The following is a 22416-nucleotide window of genomic DNA, read 5'->3' as shown; positions in this document are numbered from 1 at the left end:
TAAAGGGATACAATCTCCTCGATCCCCATTTCTTGCTAACAACAAGCCTAGGAAGTGGAAGAAACTTTGTCTTATGACTAAGGAACTTGTTGTGGGTGGATAGTTGAAACAAAGGTATTAATGGAATTGAAGTAGCAGGAATAGTTAACAAACCATGCCATGTGGAGGGCCTATGTTTGTAGTTTTATTTGATATAACAAGTCGTACATTGTGACAAATAAAGAGATATTAGTTTAAGCGTTAAGTAGCACATCTAAAAAATGGAAATGGTATCCACACACACACATCTTTTAATGATGACACTCCTCTCTTTATTTTAATTCTCCACATAAAATATGTTTTTTATCCATGAATTTACCTCTGGAGAATTATCTGGTAAATGTGGAATGTTCCCAGATAGAGAATTATTTCTTAAAGTTATTCAAGAAATAAGGATAGAGCTCTTAAACATAGGATTGCACCAAGAATTGAATTTAGTCATGCCCAGATGAGGATAGCACCTGTTAACTATTTATTTCTTGGTATAATATTGTTAATCAAAGCCTTACACATCACTATTCATTGTTACATACACAGACATGCATACATCTTCCATGCGTATGCCCAAATTTCCAGGGTGGATGTATTAGTTCTAAGACACTGAATCTAAAAAATAATCAAATATACTGGGGAATATTTTTTTTATTTCATTTTTTTCCTCAAATTGAAGTTTCAGGGAATATCTTTCTGCATGAACATACTAGAAGTAACAGAACATTACATGAAACTCAAGTTAAAAAAAACATGTACATAGTAGAACATCACCATTAATCAAGTAGACAAAAAGTGTTAAAGTCTAGGAGAGAAATACCTCATTTGAAGCTCCTCCAAGCCAAGGACTGCTCAAAGGTCACCAAAGAAAATACTCACGTGAACATCCTCTTGTATGTTTTTAATTCTAGAGAAATTATATGAGGCCTTAGAACAGTAGACGCTTCGTTTCTTTTCTACACCTTTTCTTTTCCGAATTCTTCAGTTACTCTGGCTTTTTATACATAATATATCCCTCGTGTCTGTCTTGCTTTTTCTCCAATCCAAACTGTTTGAGACTTGGGCATTAATGAAATGACGGTAATGAATTTTGACTGTTCCATTTGAGACCACTAATTAAATGGCTAGGATCGTCTGATGAGTGAATTTTCTTCTCTCTGTTTTTTTCTTTCTGTATTCCATCCCATGAGGGGGCGAGGTTTCCAAGCTTTAGCTTAGCTTATCTGAACAAGCCACTATAAATACACCGCCTCCCTAACAAACCATCCCATACAATCATCCTAACCATTCAATTTGTTCAAATACAAAATGGACCCATTTTCAAGACGTCCTTTTTAAACCTCCACAAATCAACGCTGACCATAATCTTATTGAGATGATTTCTTAGGGACACCCTATCTATATTAGGTCCTACAGAATCAACATGTAACATAACCCAAACAACATAGCTATCTACCTTATTTATATGAGCTTGCTCAGATAAGCTATCGGAGGTATCGCTCATAAACCTTTATCTGATATGAGTATAATCGTGCCGTCCGTACGGTGAGATTAAGACATACGATTACGATTGATAGCTGGGGTCATTAGTCTTTTATCGGTTTTTTGTTTGGGCATAGAGATCTGGAACGTCCAAAAGTGATCCACCGATTCAAGAATTAGAAACATTATGTGATTGGTAAAATAGTGGTTATTGGACCATTGTATTTGTTTTCCATCTCATTTTAGTGGATCAATAGAAAATGAAAACTTTACTTTGAAAAGTTTATCATGTAAAAGTTTTACTCAATAAATTATTTTATTAACGACTTTACTGCAATTAGAACGTACCGGATCAATAGGGATTCCATGAAATCTTGTTTTTGCCAAACGTGGCCAAATTGTTTGCCTGTTTGGGATATTTTTCAATGGAAAAACAAATCCAGGGACTGAAAACAGGAAAAAAATTTCGATTCGGAAAAAAGGAGTTACAAAAAGCTGGAACACTCATTTTCCATGGATAAAACTTTCCTTGTAAATTTTTTATCAATCCTTATATAAAAACCCAAAACTAGGGTTTTATTGTCTCTGTCGTATCTCTCAAGATCAGTTGCGGAGAGGTCGTCTTCTCTAATCTCTACTGATTGCAGGTACGTAACGATTCTTCAGTTTCTCAATTCATCTCTTTGTTAGGGTTTGTTTTGTCTTATTCTAAAATCTTTTTAGTTTTTCTTATCTTTGATGCTTTGGTTAAGTAATGGTAGATTTGGAGTTTTGTTTTGGGTTCTCTATGTTTAACAGGTCTTGAACTAGGCTGACACGATTATGTTTGTGTCTTAGGTTAATGGGATGGTTTTAACTTAGGTTAATGAGAAAAACTTGGTAAATAGGAGAAAGTAGATGCAAGAGAAACTTGTAGGGGGGATGAAAAGTAGAAAATAGAAATAGTATGAGAGAACATTTTTTTTTTTTAAAAAGAGAGAAATAGTATTAGAGAAACATCAAGGATTCTGATACTTGTTGATCTTGAATTTCAGTAATACCAGTTCTAGAGAGAATGGAAAAGGAGAATGACGAAGGAAAAGGATAGAGAAAGGAAATTGATTATGTCATTTCATTACCCTCGTCCAGAATGTTCAGTACATTTATGCTATAGCTGAATGTGTTACAACCATTAACTAACTACAGTCATCACAATGATTACCAACTAACTATAGTTCTAACTACTTTTCTAACTACTTTACAATTGTATTAACCTCCTTGAAAGTGGCCTTTCTACTTCTTGATTACATAGTCAGACATCCACTTGGGCTGACCCCTGTCCCTTTGAGGCTTGGCTCTGTTTGGTGTGTTGATTTCCTGATCAACTGACTCTGATTCTCGATTCAGAAGTGTATCATTGCCACCCCCATTAACAACCACCTTGTCCTCAAGGTGAAGAGAAGGAAATAAACCGTGAAATTCATCAGCATCTTCCCATGAAGCTTCTTCCAAGGGTAACTGGTTCCATTGAACCAACCATTGTTGAATCCATTTGTCTTGTCTTAAAACCCGCCTCTCACCCACAATGGCCAACGGTTCAATAACTGGGCGATTGTCAATGCTTACCAACTGCAGTGTAAGTGGGAACTTACTAAAGTGGGATCTCCTCGAAATGGTTTCAAAACAGATACATGAAAAACAGGGTGAATTTGCGAACCCTCAGGTAGCTGAAGTTTATATGCAACCAATCCAATCTTTTTGAGAATTTGAAATGGACCAAAAAACTTTTTTCGAAGCTTATCAGTAGGTTTGTGTCCACAGTTATCTGGCGATATGGTTGTAATTTTAATAAGACCCAATCCCCTTCCTGAAATCGTAATTCTGTTCTGTGCGCATCTGCTTTAGCTTTCATTCGAGATTGAGCTGCAGTGAGATTGATTTTGAGATGATGTAAGATCTCATCCCTGGTGGCCAAATCTTGGTCTGAGGCTTCTAATTTGGAACTACCCCTACAATAAGCTGGAATGTTAGGAGGAAGTCGTCCAATGATTGCTTCAAACGGAGATCTGCCCAATGACGAATGAAAAGCCGTATTATAATGGTATTCTGCCCAGCCCAAAAATTTGGGCCATTTGGTAGGATACTCAGATGTGAATGCCCTGAGATATTGTTCTAAGCAACGATTAACGACTTCCGTTTGTCCATCAGTTTGAGAGTGATATGCAGAGCTCATCCGTAACTCCGTACCTTGTAATCGAAACAAGGTTTGCCAAAATTGACTAAAAAAAACAGAGTCTCTATCACTAACTAGTGATCTGGGAATACCATGATGCTTGCAGACTACGTCTATATACAAGGAAGCAACCTTACTAGCCTTATAATGTGTAGGCAAAGCTCCAAAATGGGCACCTTTAGAAAATCTGTCGACGACCACCAAGATAACAGAAAATCCTTGAGAAATTGGTAAATGAGTAATGAAATCCAAACTTAAATCTTCCCAAACTTGTTCAGGAATAGTCAACGGTTGAAGAAGACCATAAGAAGGAACATTAGGGCTTTTAATTTGTTGACAAGTAACACAATGAAGAACAAACTTATGAACATCTGCCCTCATTGATTTCCAAAAGAAATTTGTAGCTAAACGAATATAGGTTCTGTGAATACCCGCATGGCCGCCTGTAGGTGTGGAATGAAATTCATGAATCAAACGGTCCTTGAGAGTGGAATTAGCAGGTAAATAAAGTTTCCCCTTAAGGTAAAGTAAACCATCCCTTGCAGACCAGTGAAGACATTCGTCAGGTTGCTGTTGCAACTTCTTGAACAGGGCTTGCGAGTCATTATCACTCTCCAATTCACGCTTGAGAATATTAAGGAAGGCAAATTGAAGAATAGAAATTGCCATGAATTCCATTGGCACAGAAGTGAAATCGATCTCCGGTAATCTGGATAAGGCATCAGCTGCATTATTCTGCTTACCAGGTTTATAAACAATTTCGTAGCGGTATCCCAACAGTTTAGTTAGGTAATGCTGCTGTTCTGGAGTTTGAATTACTTGATCCATAAGGCTCCGAAGACTTTTCTGATCAGTGTGAATAAAAAATTTGTTGTCTAACAAGTATTGACGCCATTTAGCGACTGCAGATACAATTCTCGTATATAAGTCGAAGCTCTTCTCATTTGAGGACATAATTTCTTGCTAAAGTATGCAGGAGGATGCCCATTTTGCATCAACACAGCGCCAATTCCATGGCCAGAAGCGTCTGTTTCCAAGTAGAAAGGTAGAGAAAAATCTGGTAAGGCTAGAACTGGAGCCTTTGTCATTGCTTGTTTCAAATTATCAAAAGGCAGCTGAATCATTCCATGAAAATCCATTTTTTTTAACAGGTCAGTTAAAGGAGCTGCAATGGTAGCATACACTTTAATGAATTTTCGGTAATATCCTGTTAGACCCAAAAACCATCGTAGTTGCTTCAAAGTCGATGGCACAGGCCATTGCAACATAGTGTCAATCTTCCTATGATCAGGTTGAAACTCCCCTTTCCGAAATAAAATGACCCAAATATTCAATGGAACATTGACCAAATGTGCACTTACTAAGCTTAGCGTATAACGAATGATGCTGTAGGGTTTTTAAAACGTGTGAAAGATGAATGATATGATCCTCCATGGATTTGCTAAACACCAAAATGTCGTCAAGGGAAATAATGATGAATTTTCGTAGAAAGGGTTTAAAAATATGATTCATAGTGGCCTGGAAAGTGGAAGAAGCGTTGGATAAACCAAAAGGCATGACAAGGAATTCAAAATGGCCATCATGAGTTCTAAAAGCAGTTTTATGATTATCAGAAGGAACCACTCGAATTTGGTGATAACCAGCTCGTAAATCCAGTTTAGAAAACACTGTAGCACCATGTAACTCATCCAATAATTCATCCACTGTAGGAATCGGAAACCTATCCTCCACAGTGATAGCATACAACCCCCAATAATCCACACAAAACCGCCAGCTACCATCCTTTTTTTTTACCAATAAAACAGGGGAACTAAAAGGACTAGTACTAGGTTGAATAACTCCCGAATCAAGCATCTCTTTAACAAGTTTTTCAATTTCAGATTTTTGAAAATGTGGATAGCGATAGGGCTTAACATTCACCGGTTTTGAATTTGGTTCTAACAAAATGTGATGATCAGTAAGTCGAAAAGGAGGTAAGGAAGAAGGTTCAGCAAATACCTCTGCAAATTGATGAAGGAGCGCTTGTAAAGCTGGGGCTATGTCATGATATTGATCACCAGCTGATTGTGCAGTCATGGTACTGAGTGTAGCAGGTAATAACATGAAACAGGATGCTAAACCCCCGTTATCTGCCAATTTATGCAACTTTGTTGGCGAGATAATAGTCGAGTGCTTATCTTGAAGCCCTTGGAAATGAACATGTTTCCCGTGCCATATAAATTCCATGGTTAAGGCATTATAATCGGTGGTGACAGGGCCTAACCGCCTAACTCCTGTAACCACTGAACGCCCAAAATCACGTCCGCCCCTTGTAAAGAAATAACGAAAAGATCTGTAACGAAGGAATGGTCTTGGATGTGAATTGTAATGTTGGAACACATTCCTTGGCAAGTCAGAAATTGGCCATTTCCCACTTGAACCTTAAAATGCGGTGAGTGATTAACAGATAATCCCAAAAATTTAGCAACTCTTTCTTGAATGAAGCTATGAGTACCACCTCCATCAACTAATACTTGAACGATATGATTTGTAGCAACACCTTCTAGCCGCCGCAGCGTTTTTGACACATTGAGGCCCATTAAAGCATGGAAACTAATAGCAAGTTCTGAAGAACCATTTACAGATTCTGATTGGAGTTCTAAATCTATCGAATTAAAAAAAATCTCATCATCATTTTCACTTTCTAAAAGTAATAAGGACATCTGATTTGTACACTTGTGACCCGAATGAAATCTTTCATCACAATTAAAACAGAGCCCTTTTTCACGCCTTAATTGCATTTCCGCATAGGACAGTTTCTTGATTGGAATTTTGGAAGTAGTTGGGTTGACAGCAGAAGTAGAGGGTTTGGAATTGGAGGTAGGAAAAGAAGAATTGCTGAAGTTTTTCGGATTGTAAGGTGAAGGCATAGGACCTAATACGGAGGGTTGAGGTCCCAATTTAGCATTCCATTGTCTAATAGCCCCACAAGATTCAACAATTTTTTCTCCTTGTAAACGAGCAAGACCGAATGCTTGATGTACTCCATAGGGTTGATGTGCTACTACTTCCCAGCGAATTTCAGGTTTAAACCCTGAGATAAAACAGCTTTTCAAGAATTGATCAGAAAGACCATAAACTTTATTTGACAAGTCTTCAAATTCAGCTTGATATTCAAGAACAGATCCCTTTTGAGTTAATTTCGATAACGCACCTTGTGGATCGTCGAAAAGAGAAGGACCAAAACAATACTTGAGTGCGGATTCGAATTCATGCCAAGAACGTAGTTGATTGCTATTGGACATCCATTGAAACCAACTAGAAGCAGATCCTTCCATATGAAAGGAGACCATTGGAAATTTTTGATTCTCCGGTATGCGATGAAAAGCAAAGAATTGGGCTACCTTGAAAAGCCAAGCAGAGGGATCGCCTCCACTAAATTTTGGAAAATCCAGCTTTACGTGTTTCGGTGGAATCCCGGCAATAGGATTAGATTGTAACTCTTCTTGATTTGAGAAAGAAGTCGAATAGAACTGTGCGCTTGATTTTTTATGTTTTCAAAATCAGAAGATAATTTGTCCAACTTCTGTTGCATAGGAAGAAGGATGGCCATGAAATCATCACGCATTTGTTTCTGGAATTGAACCAGTTGAGGTGTGAGTTTATCTGATGGAACATCAGATTGGGAATTTTGACGAGATCGAGTGCCGTCTGCCATTTGTTCAGAACAATGCAAGCACCAAATGATACTTCTTGATCTTGAATTTCAGTAATACTAGTTCTAGAGAGAATGGAAAAGGAGAATGAAGAAGGAGAAGGATAGAGAAAGGAAATTGATTATGTCATTTCATTACCCTCTTCCAGAATGTTCAGTACATTTATGCTATAGCTGAATGTGTTACAACCACTAACTAACTACAGTCATCACAATGATTACCAACTAACTATAGTTCTAACTACTTTACAGCTGTATTAACCTCCTTGAAAGTGACCTTTCTACTTCTTGATTACATAGTCAGACATCCACTTGGGCTGACCCCTGTCCCTTTGAGGCTTAGCTCTGTTTGGTGTGTTGATTTCCTGGTCAACTGACTCTGATTCTCGATTCAGAGGTGTATCAGATTCACAGTAGGTTGGTCAGATTGTGGTGATTGGGGTTTTTTTAAGTATATGGTATTTGCTTGTGATTGCGGGGTTTTAAGTGTATGGTATATGCTTCCTTGAATTTTGCTAAGGAAATATAATTGTATGCGAGTGAATAAATTTCTGTGATAGATGATTGACGATAAAATGAGGCATGGATGGCCAAAGTCGTTTACGAGTTGTATTTTTTATTGAAAGATAGAATTTCTTAGATTTGCGTGGTTGTTATTGGTGTCAATGTTAGTTCTATCATATTGATAGGATAGTTGAAATGAAATTGCAGGTCTTGATGAAGATTTATTTCTTTGAAATATATGATTCTCCTGCATTCTTTACATGATTATTACCATATAGAGATGGAAATGGCAACTTCTTTTTTTGTCCGCATCTTTTGGTATCTATACATTGAATGATTGAATCAAAGTGTAATGGAACATGTCGACATGGTTTTAAATTTCGGTCGAAATTTTGGATTTTTGTTGGGACCGACACTGAAACCACCTAAATCCGAAATTTTGGAAATATAATTTTTTTTTCCAAATTTTGGCACAATAATGAAATATGTTTTTTTTACCGAATTTCGGCTGAAGTTTCGGTTTCGGCTATGTCTGAAACATAAACCGAAACCAAAATTTTAAACCTTGCCTGTCAACAGTGGTAGCACTAGGAACGACTATTTACTACCACTATCGGCAGTGTACTGGCTTATTTCCATTCATATGAATTATCACTTCAAAGTTCACCCTCGACATTGAATTTCACACACATTTTCTTTTTACCTGTTCATGGATTGAAAAATGAAGAAGTAACATGACTGCTCCCTACATGTGCATCATTTTAATGCTTCGTGTTTTGGTGTTTTCAAAAGCGCCTAATTTATTTATGGTACTAAAATTTCAGATCTTAAGGCAATCTTACAATATCTTTTGTGTGCCAATTTGTGTAACAGTTAAGGTTTTTGTGGTCTTTTCTTATTGGTTTTAGTTTTCCTTAATCAATTTAAAATCTAGTGAAAGAATTTGCCCAACTAGGACAATGCTTTAGTTACGTGTCCTTGCTAGATAACATCATTATGCGTAGGCGACCACTATGGATGGGCTTGAGACTTGGGAGCGTATATCACAATATTAGATTCAGAGTTTGTCAATATAACCTTAAGTTCTGACATGGACTCATAACAGGTAGTCACTGTAGGCAGTAGGCAATAAACTGGGACTGAGAGGTCATATCTTAATAAGAAATATCAGAGGTTGTAACAATAGAAAAATCCCTACTCGTGATTCAGAATCTTCTCAGTGAAGAGTCTTCACTATAAATGAGGTCACTAGTGGAGACTCAGTCCCTTCCTTGGCCAATCAATGTCAGATATCATGAACCACTGTTTTTAATACTTTCTGAGTAAATCATTCACTCGCTCGGGTTAATGAAAAATTAACTGCATCAGTCAATAACTTGCTTGCGTCAACTAGGTTTTTACCCTGCTTGAGTTCTTGTCCGAGTCTGAGTTCTTAAGTACGGCTATGAACCATTGCTGTACTAGCGGGGATTCGGTTTCAGTGTTGTGAATCCATCTTGAAGAGCGCGGCACTAGTCTAAGAGCTCAAAGTCAAGAATCCTTTTCCACAGCTTTTTGTCACATTGCTACTAGGAAATAGCTTCCCATCACAGATTCCACAGATGCCTATGTTTCTCACTTCCAGATTCCGTCCTCTGGTTATTTGCGTCTGGGTAATACTGTTCTAAAATTGATATTTCTCTCCGTTATTTCTCTCATTGTTACTATGGTTTCTCATATCTGATTCTCTCTACTCATCATTGAAAATTGTTCTTTTCTTTGCGTGGAGCATTGGTAGAGGTTCCTGAAGCAGTTTTTTGTTCCTCAATCCTCATTGCTATGGTATAAAACTATAAACCACTGAAAACTCTGAGTCAATCATCGACTCGCCCGATTCAAAGGAGTTATGATTACACTACCATAATCAGAACTCCTATTGACTCGCTTGAGTTAATGAGAAATTGACTGCCTCAATTATTGACTCAATTGAGTTGACTCCCTTTTATCTTAGTCGAGTTTTCAAGAGACTGAGTTTTGAAACTCGTTTCACGATTCCATCAGAATAAATTAGTTTGCTTGACTCTCTCTTAATCGGTAAGAATTAAAAGATTTCTCTTATGGGAAACTTCATGCATAGTCCGTAATGATCTATTTGGTTGCTTTACTTCATGGTGAAACCTAGGTAAAGTTGTGGTTTTTTAACCCCTGGCAGGCTAGCATTTGGTTGTTTGGTGCCAAGTAAATCTTAAGTGAAGCTGATCTTATCTTTTCTTGTCTCCTCAGTGGGAAAGTGTAGTACATCAAGAAATCTTTTGAAATGGAGGGGAAGTCATATATTCACCAATTCACCCTGTTTTCTTCCCTGGGCCAAGCCCTTTCACTGTATTAATGACTATTTTTACACTACAAGGAGTGGCCTGGGAATAAAAGAGGGTGAATATATCATTTCCCACTTTGAGGCAAAATTCAGATAAAGCTGTACTTCATGTATCTTTGTTTTTCTTTTTTCTGCTAGGAGGTTTGAAATTGACACTAATTTATGCTTCTTGTTTTGATAGGGGCACCTAATTTTTCAGCACTCTACTTTTTGACAGCTAAACAGCCAACGATACACTTCCTATCCACTCTAGTTCTACCTCACGATAACTTATAACTTCACTATGACAGTTGACAACACTTATCTCTCCTACCAAATAAAACAATCAAACAGTAGCTTATATTTCCATGAGAAATGTTTGACAACCATTTGATTCATAAGACATGTATTTTTGTTTTTTGATTCATGAGATGTAGTATGGTAGCCATTCCAAAAAAAAGAAGAAAAAGATGTATGGTATGGTACGATTATATGCCAAAAGATCTAAAGTGTTGTACTTGCCTTTCCTGTGCAATATTATTACCCGAATATTGTTCCATATCTCTCATTCTGTTCTGGAGTGCACATAAAAGTGAGTAGAGGTGACTTGCCTACTTTGTGCCTACCAGTAATTGTGTTGCCTATACTTGCTGACAGCACCTCGTTGAAATTTCATGCTCATATTATGAAAATTTTCTACCCTTACATTACCTGTAAATCAGTCCTCCCTCCTAAAAAATGCTCATTCCATGCACTCCTCTTCTATCTTTAAATTAATAATCATGCCGCCCTCATTTCTGTTTGCATTCAATCGGATTTCTGACTAACAAGCTATATTGTGTGGAACCAGCCCACAGAAATGGATGCTCAAGTGAAGCTTGCCGTGGTGGTTAAGGTGATGGGCCGAACGGGATCAAGAGGACAAGTGACTCAGGTCAGAGTCAAGTTCCTGGACGACCAGAATCGACTCATCATGCGGAATGTGAAAGGCCCTGTTAGGGAAGGTGATATCCTTACCCTGCTCGAGTCTGAAAGAGAAGCTAGGAGGTTGCGTTGAGAGTGGTGTGTTTCTCCTTCTAGGATTTTGTTAAGTTTGTTTTGTTGCAAATATTAATCTTCCTCATGAATTGCATTAAGTTTGTGTTTGCATGAGACCTATTTCATGAAAAGCTTAGGAATTAGGGAGGCAGACTATTTGAGAGGGATTTACTGTTGGTTTTGCTTTTCATCTTTACTATGATTGAGAACTCACGTTTCCTCAAATGTTTATTGTGGCTTATAAAGATTTTGCTTTAAGGAATTACTTTATTGAGTTGTTACAGCATATCCCTTTTTTAGTTCCTGTCCTGTACGCTCGATTTAGAACTACCGTTAAAAACTTTACAGAAGTATCACTTAGAATGAGATCTAAAATCTTTACAGAAGTATCACTTAGAATGAGATCTGGTTAGATTATTGATAGCCCTGCCTTGAGTCATCTCACCGTGGATTAAGATTTCTCTCAATGTCACTAGATGGTTGGATGGCTCGTGACATGTGACCTCTTCCATTGAGGGTTGAGGTTTATAGAATTCTTTGTTGAGATCCAAGATTGTTTGGATGGCTTTCGATTTCATCATGTGCTTATTCCATCATATACAGAGATCGGCTAATGGAGAGGCATATTACCTTGGTTCAGAGTTATTTGGATGGGTTTGGAGACTTTTAAGTCTCTCCCTCTTAGCCTTGTAGTCCCTTTGTTGGAGCCCCGAGCTATCCTGATGACTGGAAACCAAAGCTGTCATTTTCTAATGACTGGAAACCAAAGCTCTCATTTTTCTGTGGAGTAGTAGTTCGCATAAGTCTTGAATGAGCCCCTAGAAAGGTTGATGCAAATAATCAAATTTTTGTTCGACGTCTCTGAGCTATATATCCTCGCTAACTCTGGTCATTGAGTCAAATGAAACTTTGAAAAACTAAATGATTTGTTTTCTTTCAGTCATTCTTCCCCCCCCCCTCTGATGGGACACAAATACGGCTTTGTTCCCAAATATCGCCACGTGTCATCTATGCACGACCAGAGCCCAATCATCATGAAGAAAGACGTTGGAAAATGGCAAAGACCACACAATCATGACACATGCCCTCTCGCCGCCCAGGCCTCATCATCACAAATCATGGAAGGAAATGGCCGCCAAAGCCATGCGCGCCGGCGAAGCAGGGGGACGGCCCAATGCTGCAAAAGAAGGTTTTCTCTCCATAATGATGAAAATGGCCGCGCCTCCCTTTAAAAGGGAGGAAAAGGAAGAAGGGAAGAGGAGGCTTTTCCGCGGAAAAAAGGACTTCACCCATTCTCCACTCAGGACACAGGGAAAAGAGGCGAGGCAACAACAAAAGAGGCTAGGAACTCAATCCTACTCTCCCTGCTAGTCCCCTCCAACCCACTCACTCACGCACTCAGAAAAGATTCCGCACGCTGCCCCTGGTAACCCTGATCGAAACCCCTTCCCCTTCTCGCTGTTCTTTATATTGATTGGTCGAAGGATCTGACTTGGGTGTCGAAGTGGTCGTCCGGGACCCACCCCGGACCCCCTGACCCCCTTTGTTTGTGATTGCAGACCCCGCGGAGGCCCTCTACCGACCGCGCAATCGCAGACCCGGATTCAGACGCCATCACCCTCCTAGTTTATTAATAACAAAACGGATTCTTCCAATGTATAAAATACAAATTCCAATGTCTTTTGCTACTGTGACCTTGCCAACCACAATTTGCCTGTGAAAATAGTATCACCTAAAAGAGAACGCGTTTCATACTTGTTAGTGAGAGAAATTTTTACTGGCTGTTAAGGAACACCGTCTTTCAAGGCATGGAGGTCAATGGCCTTTAGGTTAAGGAGGAGAGCAATGGCTACTGATTAATCTCAATGTGAATAAGTCTATTTGATCAAAAGAGAATAGTACTACACATGTGAAATAATGGATTACAACCCAAGATCAAGTAAATCAGCTGTCCAAATCAATGCCTACGGGAGCTCTACACATGAATACACGGTTTTGAAGGTGCTGCATCTATCAACATCTCCATCTTCCATGGGTTCGGTTTTGAGTTTTCAGTGTCCAAAAAGAGATCTAATATAGGGAGAACGGTGGTTTTCGGCCTGAAATGTCCGGGTTCTTATACAGAGAGGCTCAGCGCCTCGGCTTAGTAGCTCGATCAATGCTCAAGGGAAGAAGTACTATTAGTTCGTTCCACCCAAGGAGGAGCAGTAGGAATATCTCTTCCTAGAAGTCAGATTGGAAATGTGCAGGCTGTGGTTATAAGAATCTTGGGAGTCGCAATCTGTGCCGGAAATACCCTGTGCAACGAAAGGAAGGAGCAATAGGTAAGACTCCCAAAGAAGGTAAGGATGATTCCTCAGAAAAATGAAACTAATAGTGGTCCACCGGAGATTGGCATACTGCTGGGGCAGATTGAGTAGCGTGCAATTAAAAGATGTTTGGTGGGTTGGATGAGAAATAGCTCATGGACCCTAGAAGAGGTATGGTCATGGGCAAAGAGATCTTGGGATCTACCTGATTAGCAAAACCGTTTTACATTAGCCCAACGTTGATCCTTTTCAATTTGGAATCGAAATTTCAAGCAGAAGGGATCCTTAGTAGAGGACATGAAGCTTTTGGTGGATTTCTTACTTCACTGCAGACTTGGAATCCATTGTTCAACACTGGTAAATCCATATGGATCAGATTTTATGACATCCCGTTGCATGCATGACTTTCTCAACTATAGAGGCTTTGGGGAAGTACTTTGGGCAGGTGATTGAGGTCCAGCTCACGGGGAATCACGACCATTGCATGGCTTTCGCCTCAGCAAAGGTTCTCACCTCAGACTGGAAATACCAGATTCCATTTATTAGCCTTAAGGTAGAAACAAAGAACTACCTGGTAAGAATAAAGGCGATAGATGTGGACATGAATACTAACGAAAAGCAGCACGTTGGAGAAAGTGATCAAAGCAAAGGAAATCAACAGGCTTCGAGAGGAAACTGACAAACAGAAGTCCGGCATGCCATTGCTGAAGGAAAAGCTAATCCGAGATAGGAAAGGAAAAAATTTCTTGACAAAGGAAAGGAAAAGGAAAAAGAGTCGTTGAAAGATCCAGCTCTCGAATTTGAATTAAAGAGATTACCCCTAAATGAATCACAGGTGTCAATGATTAGAATAACGAGCCATCAAAGTAAAGAAGGAAGACTTGTCGTGAAGGATAAACAGATTGCATTACTATTAAGGACAAATGGCACACAAGGGAAGGCCAACAGAAATCGAGCAGGTAAAAAAAAGATACAAAGTTGGCAGTAGTCTTGACGGACCCTCGAAAAATTAATGATAGGTACAAAAAAGGATTTTGGGAAATCTAAAAGGGATGAAGCTGACAGAAATTATAATCTAAGGAAACGTGTCAAATCAGCCCAGAAGCCGAAAAGTTTCTGCATAGGAAAAGCTTCTTTCATGCGAGGTGGCCTCAAAACTGAGGGTCATAATTTTTTCAATCCGTCGACTCTTCAGGCTACTAAAGGAGGTCTATTCTTCTTTAAAAGAAAACTACAGGGCTGCTTAATAAGTGAAGAAAAAGGAAAAAAAAAAACTTGCTCTGAATTCGAAAGTGATGAGAATTTTTGATAAGCGAAGCGACTCTTCCTCAAGAGGAGAACCTGAGGGAGTGGATAGAAAAGGCAAATGGAAAGTAGAATGGGAAGATGATTCAGTCGAAGAAAGTAAAAATGTGCCCAAGGACAAGGAGAAGAGGACATATGAAGGCCCACCAACGCCCAAGGAGAGAGAGATAGAGATTTTAAAGCAAGAGTGGAAGGAATTCAAAAAGGCTGCTAGAGAGAATGCAGAGGAGTTCTTCCGCTTGACAGGAAAGAGAGATGTTAAAGAAGCTTATTTCCCAGTTTACAAACTCCCGCACTTAAAAAGGCATTGGAAGAGAGCGGAAGGAAAGGAGGCTGCGCTGGGAGTCAGAACAGAAGGACGTGAGAGACCAGGGACTTCTCTTTTGAAATGGTCACTTGCATCTCATCCATCAACCTACAAGAAACGCTACCTTCTCGTCCGCGATAACAATATCGTCGCCGAGAAGCGCATAGTCCCAGAACTGACGTCCGGGGTGTACCTCCCATGCTGTTCAAATCCGGAAAAGGAATTGCTAGGGTGGGTCGGAGTGGTAAGATCAGAAGTGGTTCTAACAAGGGAAAAGAGGAAAGTGAGAAGGATGAAATGGTAAAGCTAAAGGAGATCAGGTCTTTTCAGACTAGGGAGGAAGCCAAAGCCTCTGATGAGATTGATGAAATGTTAGCTATAAGAGATGTTTTTGGGATAGGATTTGAAGAGGAATCAGTGGAGGAGAAGAAGAGGTGCTTGGAAATGGAGACAAGAGATCCGAGTGAGAAAAAGGAAAATAGAAAGAGTCAGGGTCGAGGGAAGGGAGAGCCTATCGCTCCCAGGAAATTAGGGGTGGTTATTCGGTTTTAACCAAACCGAATAGACCGAAATTTGGTAACCGAAATAATTTCGGTTACCAAATTTCGGTAACCAAAACCGAACCGAAATTCGCCAAAACCAAACCTATTCGGTTATAACCGAATAACCGAATTGTGGGAGAAAAAGAGGGAAAAATCAAAACTCGGTTTGGATCGGAGGGCTAGGATAATCCGATCGAAATGATTTTTTATGCACAACCTAATTAAGTTGTGATCAATCAAATGGACCGTTTTGATCATCCTACCGAGTGCACATATCGCACTTTTTTTTTTTGGAAAAAATGGTTTTCATCCATAATTTCGGGTTAACCGAATTTTTTTTTTGAGAAAACCGAAACCGAAACTGAATTTCAAAAAAAAAAAACCGAAACCGAACCGAAAAGAAAAAAACCGAACCGAACCGACCAATTCGATTCGATTCGGTTATTCGGTTTTAACCGAATAATGCTCACCCCTACAGGAAATAGAGCGATTTCCTCCTTTATAGATAGTGTTTTTGGATTAGGGGCTTTTGGGTCTTTCTTTTTCTTTTCTTTTATCGAGTCTGGGTCTCCGGGTAAAGTCTTTAGTTTTGAAGTTAGGAGGAAGAGGGCCCCGTCAGCAGCAGCTTGGTGCTTGGAAGGTTTTTAGGTAAGTTGGATCTATGATTGGAAGAGTCTGTACTTGGTTTTAAAAGAGAAAGGTTCGTAGAAGTGGTTGTCATTTCATCATCGGAGTGTTTTGAAAATGGTGGTGCATGTGGTTAGTATATTGTTCCCTGGTTGGAGATTAGAGATTGGGTTGTTGTTTTCTTTCTTAATTATGGTGTAATTTTTTTATGAGAGATGTCATTGTTGTCTTTTCCATCGCAAAGGTTAAGGAGTAGGTTCATTGTGTGGATCCCTTGAGGAAGCACAAACCCTAGTCCTTTCTCAGATGATGAGATCTTATGTGATCTAGGTGGCGAGTAGCAATGAAGTAGATCCTCAATAGCTTGAGAGACCACAGTCTTTTGCTTTGTGAGGCATGTTTGCCTGGATGTTTTTGCATCTATTTTTGTGATGGAGGTTTAGAGTTTCTAGAAAAAGGAGTGAAGTTTTGGATTGAGAAGCTAATGGTCAATTATTCTGTATGATCGTAGTGGAGGACAGATCTGTACGGTATTGATAAGGGTTTCTTGTTTGACTTGGCGGCAATGCAAGGCCTGTTACGACAGCTTGGTGCAGGATGGGCGACACAAACTTTTTTTCTTTTTACTTATCTACTCCTAGTCTCCCTGGCCCAGGAGTATGCTCTTGGCCAGGCGTACTTGATACTATGTAATGCAAGTCATTATGTGTTTAATAGGCTGTGACACAAATAAACAAAATAAAAAGGAAGAATAGGGAAGATGATGGTTGATTCGAGGCAACTGGGACCTCCTAACGGCTCAGTTCGAGAGGAGCCATTACTCTCCTAGAAACATAATTTCTATTTTACTATAAAGTCTCTTCTTCTTTTATTAATGATAAACATGCCATTTAAATACACCATCTTCACCCACACATATACACGGTTTAGAGATACGTGGAAAATAGCAATACTAAAATGATAACTAGGAATCAGAGAGAAATCAAGAAACTAACAATCACAATCCTAAAAGCAACCACAACTAAGGTAAATCAACTTAAAAAGCCTAAAAATTAGGGATTTATTTGTGCACGCATCATTCCTTCCTCCTCGAAACAACTTTGTCCTCAAGGTTGAATTCCTCACTGGAGAAAATACTTCAATCCACCGGGATCCCAAATCCTATAAGGCATAGTTGATATTAGCCTTTTAGATTCTTCAAATATAGTGGCCAGGATCATTCGAATCCCGCCTTTAAAATCCGATGTGATCGAAGTTGGGAAGAAATACGAATTTTCATGGAGTCGCATCGAAATGACAGAATGATCGAATTGTTGAGCAAAATAACTATGCTCTTCAGTAATTTCTTCAACTAACCGAGCCTTGTCGTCATAAATTCTTGCACTTTTCTCGAAGTGAATATCAATATCTTCAAGTTTCTTCATTTCTTCTTCTCAACGCAATTCTTCAATCATTGTGCTAATTTGGTCTAAGCCTTCTGCAAACCGTCTATGCCTTTCCATCATTTTCAATACGAGTTAGAATAAATAAAACCCTCTTAAATTAACATAAGATTAACATAAGGGATCCATAATGCCCGCGAAAATGAAATTGAGTAAAATATCTAGAATGGCATTGAAAGAAAACGCAGGGAAAAGATGCTAATAAAATATTTCTCTGAAAACCAATATAAAGGAAGGTATAAGGAACTAAAAACCAATGTAAAAGAGGCTATAAAGAACATTGCGTCCATGCTAGTGGAATCAGATCAACTGAATTTATGGGCCCCTTCAATCTCCACCGTAGATCTGCTCAGTGGATTGAAAACAGAATTCTTGGAAAAAAATATAGTGCCTATTTGGATGATCCAAGCTATTCCTTTGTTAGATAGGACAACTGAAATGGGGGTTCCCTTCAATCTCTGCTGATAAAAAATAGAATGATCAGGAAAAAGTAGAATGGGGCCTACCTATTTGGATGATTGGATGATCTAAGACATTAATTTGTTAGACAGATCGAAGGTAAAAATGAGTAATGAGATGTGATCCATTGCCCATGTTTAATCTTGATCGGTTGATCATATTATGATTTGGATCATTAGATCGATCTGGACATAAATTTAAATGATCCAATGGTGTGGCTCAATTGTAGAAAGCTCCTTAATTTTGCAAGACAACTGAAATGGTGGGCCCCTTCAATCTCCACCGTAGATGTGATTAATGTATATCAACATTGAATGCTTAGAAAAAGTAGAGTGGGGACCACCTATTTGGATGATTAAGCCATCATTTGTAAGTAAAATCTGTTTGTTGAAATTTGCTTTGTTAAAATGGTATTAAGAGATATTAAGATAGTTGGCAAAATTGTGCAAGAGAGAGGGAAGAGATATTAAGATAGTTAGCAAAATTGTGTAAGAGAGAGATGTAGAATAAGAATTGCCTGTTGAATTCGTTTTTTGGAAACAATGCATATTAAATTCTTTCTAAGAGAGATTGCCGTACGAAGGAATGAAATATGCGACCACAAAATAGTTCAGATATTGTTTTTGGAGAGAGAGAGAGACTTAATAGCAATAAAAATAAGAAACCGAGATTTTACGTTTTTAAGGTTGTAATCAACATTCAACTCAACCTAAATTTTCTAGAAATTTGCAAAGAGAGGAGATATTTATGGAGGGAGAGATATTTACTCAAGAGGGAAGAGAGATTTAATTTCTAAAAATTAGGAAAGAGGAGATATTTATGGAGCAAGAGAGAGGGAATTGATTCTTGATAGAAGCCTCTCTCTTATTGAGAAGGATGCAACGTAGAGAAGGCAATTCCGCAGCGGATTACCTCTCCAAACCTGCTTGCTGCTGTTTAGGGGAGGATATCCCTACTAATCTAATGCCCCAGGAGCTTGCAAATGTTGTAGCTCTTGATGCTGCAAGTCATAGCTACTTGAGATTGTAGCTCCCCTCCGTCCAGTCCTCTTCGTCGCTAGTATTTAGCTATGAGGATTTGTAATTTTTGTTTGTATTTTTCAATCTGTATGCCTTTTAAGGGCCCCCCATGTGCTTTGGCTTTCGTCTTGTTGGGTGTATGTGCCCTTTTTGCTCGCTTTTGAGCCTCCCTGATATATCTCTTTTTATAATTTTTTAATGAATCTGGTAGGGGTCTTGCCTAACCCCAGCTTACCCATCAAAAAAATAAGGAAAGAGGATGCCGCGTAGATCTCAAGCCGGACGGGGGACTGTCCACGTCAGCCTGAACAGTGAAACCCCCATCCTGCTATATATATATATATATATATATATATATATATAGAGAGAGAGAGAGAGAGAGAGAGAGAGAGAGAGAGAGAGAGAGAGAGAGAGAGAGAACTGAATTCCATTTTTTTCTTCGATTTACCCTTAAAACACCTCGTAATTTACCTTTTTTGGGTAAAACCAAAGCGTATTTACGAAATTATGGTAATTCCCTCTACTCGTGACAAAAACTGCTCAAAGGGGATATAGGGGTAATTTGCCAATTTTATGAGGTAAATAAAAGAAAATCAGTTGTCACTTACAAGCAATTTGGCCCCGCAGAAACTGGCTTGTGTTTCCCGAACTCGCTCGTCTTCTTCGAACTCTTCATTCCATTGAAGCCTTTCCTGCCCTCACAAGAACATAAAAATAAAAAGTACTCAATCCTTACTATACTAAAAGCGAGAATCCTATATTTTTCAGCACGTTCTTTCCTACTATTGCCATATGAGTCCTGCCTTAATTTCCTTCAAAAGTTCTACGTATGTCCTTTTTCACACTTTTTTTCTTCGTAATTTCCGCTTTTCATATGCCATTGTACATGAGTTAAAAAAGACCCCCAGCTGTCTCCTTTTTATCCCTCTTTGCCCATGATTGTCATAATTTTTTACTTTTCTTTGTACTTTTCCTGTAATTGTCATATTTTATTACACTCTTTCGGTACTTTCTTCGTAATATTGCTTGCTTCCATTTTCTCGTAATTTTTCATTTAAAACTTTAGTACTGCATCATTATTATTTATTACTATTATGTATTGCTAGCCACCTTTGCACCAATCGTACTTCTGCCAATCTTTGCAGCAAAAGGATGGGCGACAAGCATACAAGTAGCTCGTGGAAGGTGGCTAGGATAATAAAAATTTTCGGGTGATTTTGACCCGGCCCATTTTACCCGTTTCCCCATGATTTAGAGCGCAATGATGTCATTATGAGAGTTTTTATATAGTGTTAGTCCTCATAGTGAGTATTTTTTTTTGAAAAAGTATTGTATGGCTTACATCGTAGGATGATCCAAACCGTCCATTTCATGGGCCACAATGTAAGTAGGCATAGGATAATTACAACCCTCCACCAAATAAATGTTTCCTAAATATGCCATTCCTCTATAGACTGCAGGGCTACGATCATCGCATGGAAATGTGTTTTTTGGGAACACCCTATTTACGATGTGGCCCATCAATTGGACGGTTTGGATCATCCTATGGTGTAAGTTATACAGTACTATTTTTTTAAAATAGGGAGTAAGAAATATGTTTTTGGTTTGCAGGTTTTGTCACAAAATTCTTTTTAGAATATATATGGGGTAAGCCCATGTAGTAAAGTATTTTTTAATAAGCCGGTAGGGGTCCTCGCAAAACCCCAACTTACCTATCAAAAAGAAAAAATTATACTGAATATTTTATGGCCTACATCATAGGATGATCCAAACCGTCCATTTAATGGGCCGCAATATAAATTGATTGTTCCCAAAAAATAATTTACAGATGATAATCTTGTTCATGTGCGTTTTTACTAGTTCTAAAAAAACCGACAAAAATATTCAATGAATTATGATATTCGCACCCCTATTCATTTGTTTACAATGGTGTAGAGCCTTAATAAAGAACTTTTTTGGGGAAATGATATCAGCATGACCATATTTGAATAATTGCACTAACTCATCTTATCTTCTATTATTTAAAGCGCTGTTGCACTTCCCAAAATGCTCTCACAAGCCAATTACATAAAAAACGCAAGCTGAATTTGTGCAGTTATTAAAATATGGTTGTGCTGATATCATTTCTCTCTTTTTTTGGCTACTGATATTGACACTACCATATTTTAATAATTTCACAAACCCAGCTTGGATTTTTCTTTTTTCTTTTTTAAATTTGATTGGCTTCTATTTTAATAACCTTTGGGAGCTGTTTAAATAATAAAAGACAAGATGAGTTCGTGCAATTATCAAAACGCGGTAGTCCAACATCAGTAACCTTTTTTTTTTATCTCTTCTTTTTAGTTCTTTCCTTTTACCTGGCACTCTGCTGAAGTTTCCAAGCCCCACCCAAAATCCTCTCTGACCCACCCAAAGCCTCCCCCTTACAAATCTGTCTTCTCTCCATTTGTGTCTTCTTTTCCTTCTTTATAAGCATCTCGTTAGTCTCAGCCCCGCGCCGAATGTTAGAAGGTTCCGGAGCAAAGGTCATCTCAAATGGCTCTTTCTCCTCAAGAAAGAAGACGAATTTTTACCCTTCTCTTCCTTCTTGTTCTTCAAACCCCCCAATGAAGAAGAAGACGATGATGAAGAAGAAGAAGAATTCCCCCCTTTTTCCCTATCTTCCTTTAACAAAGACTCCCTCTCTGTATGCTTCTCTTCCTCTTCGATTTTGAAAGCTACCGTCTTCGTCTTCTTGCTCACATCTTGAGCCTCGACCTTTATTTCTGCCGAAATATTGGTTTTAGTTTCTGTTGGAGAAATAATTTGTATCTAAACAGTAACCAGTTTGCTTCAAGGCGCGAAATCGCTTTCCTTAAGACAGATTTCGCCCCCACTAGAAGTGTGCAAAGGGGATCCGCGAACTGCCTCCAAGATACAATGAAGCCAGTAGGAATGTCCTACTAATTTGACGACGCTATGCACAAGCGGAGTCAAATCCGAAATGCCCTTAGAATCTTACAAGCCTGAGAGAATCAGTCTAATTTCTGTTACTGCAGTATAACAGTAATTAGATAAACAATAAGAAAATAGTTTAGTAAAACGAATTTTGGTGGGAGCAAGAAAGAGAGT

At 38.6% G+C, this 22416-nt stretch overlaps 1 pseudogene across 2 annotated transcripts; it reads left to right on the top strand.

Annotated features, from left to right (window-relative positions):
• The first annotated feature begins 2017 nt into the window (after window positions 1-2017).
• On the top strand, window positions 2018-11560 carry LOC143845546 (small ribosomal subunit protein eS28 pseudogene; annotated as a pseudogene). Of its 2 annotated transcripts, none has more exons than XR_013234473.1 (2): window positions 2018-2159; window positions 11108-11560. The product of XR_013234473.1 is annotated as a small ribosomal subunit protein eS28 pseudogene, transcript variant X1 (transcript). The 2 variants fall into 2 exon arrangements; XR_013234474.1 differs by having other exon boundaries at window positions 2029-2159; window positions 11115-11560.
• Window positions 11561-22416: the final 10856 nt, after the last annotated feature.

Source organism: Tasmannia lanceolata, unplaced genomic scaffold (assembly GCF_043159265.1).
Source record: "Tasmannia lanceolata isolate RefF3 unplaced genomic scaffold, GAP_Taslan_0.1 ptg000015l, whole genome shotgun sequence".
Lineage (NCBI taxonomy): Eukaryota > Viridiplantae > Streptophyta > Magnoliopsida > Canellales > Winteraceae > Tasmannia > Tasmannia lanceolata.
The sequence above is the reverse complement of the archived record's forward strand: the minus strand, read 5'-3'. Positions and strand labels throughout refer to the sequence as shown.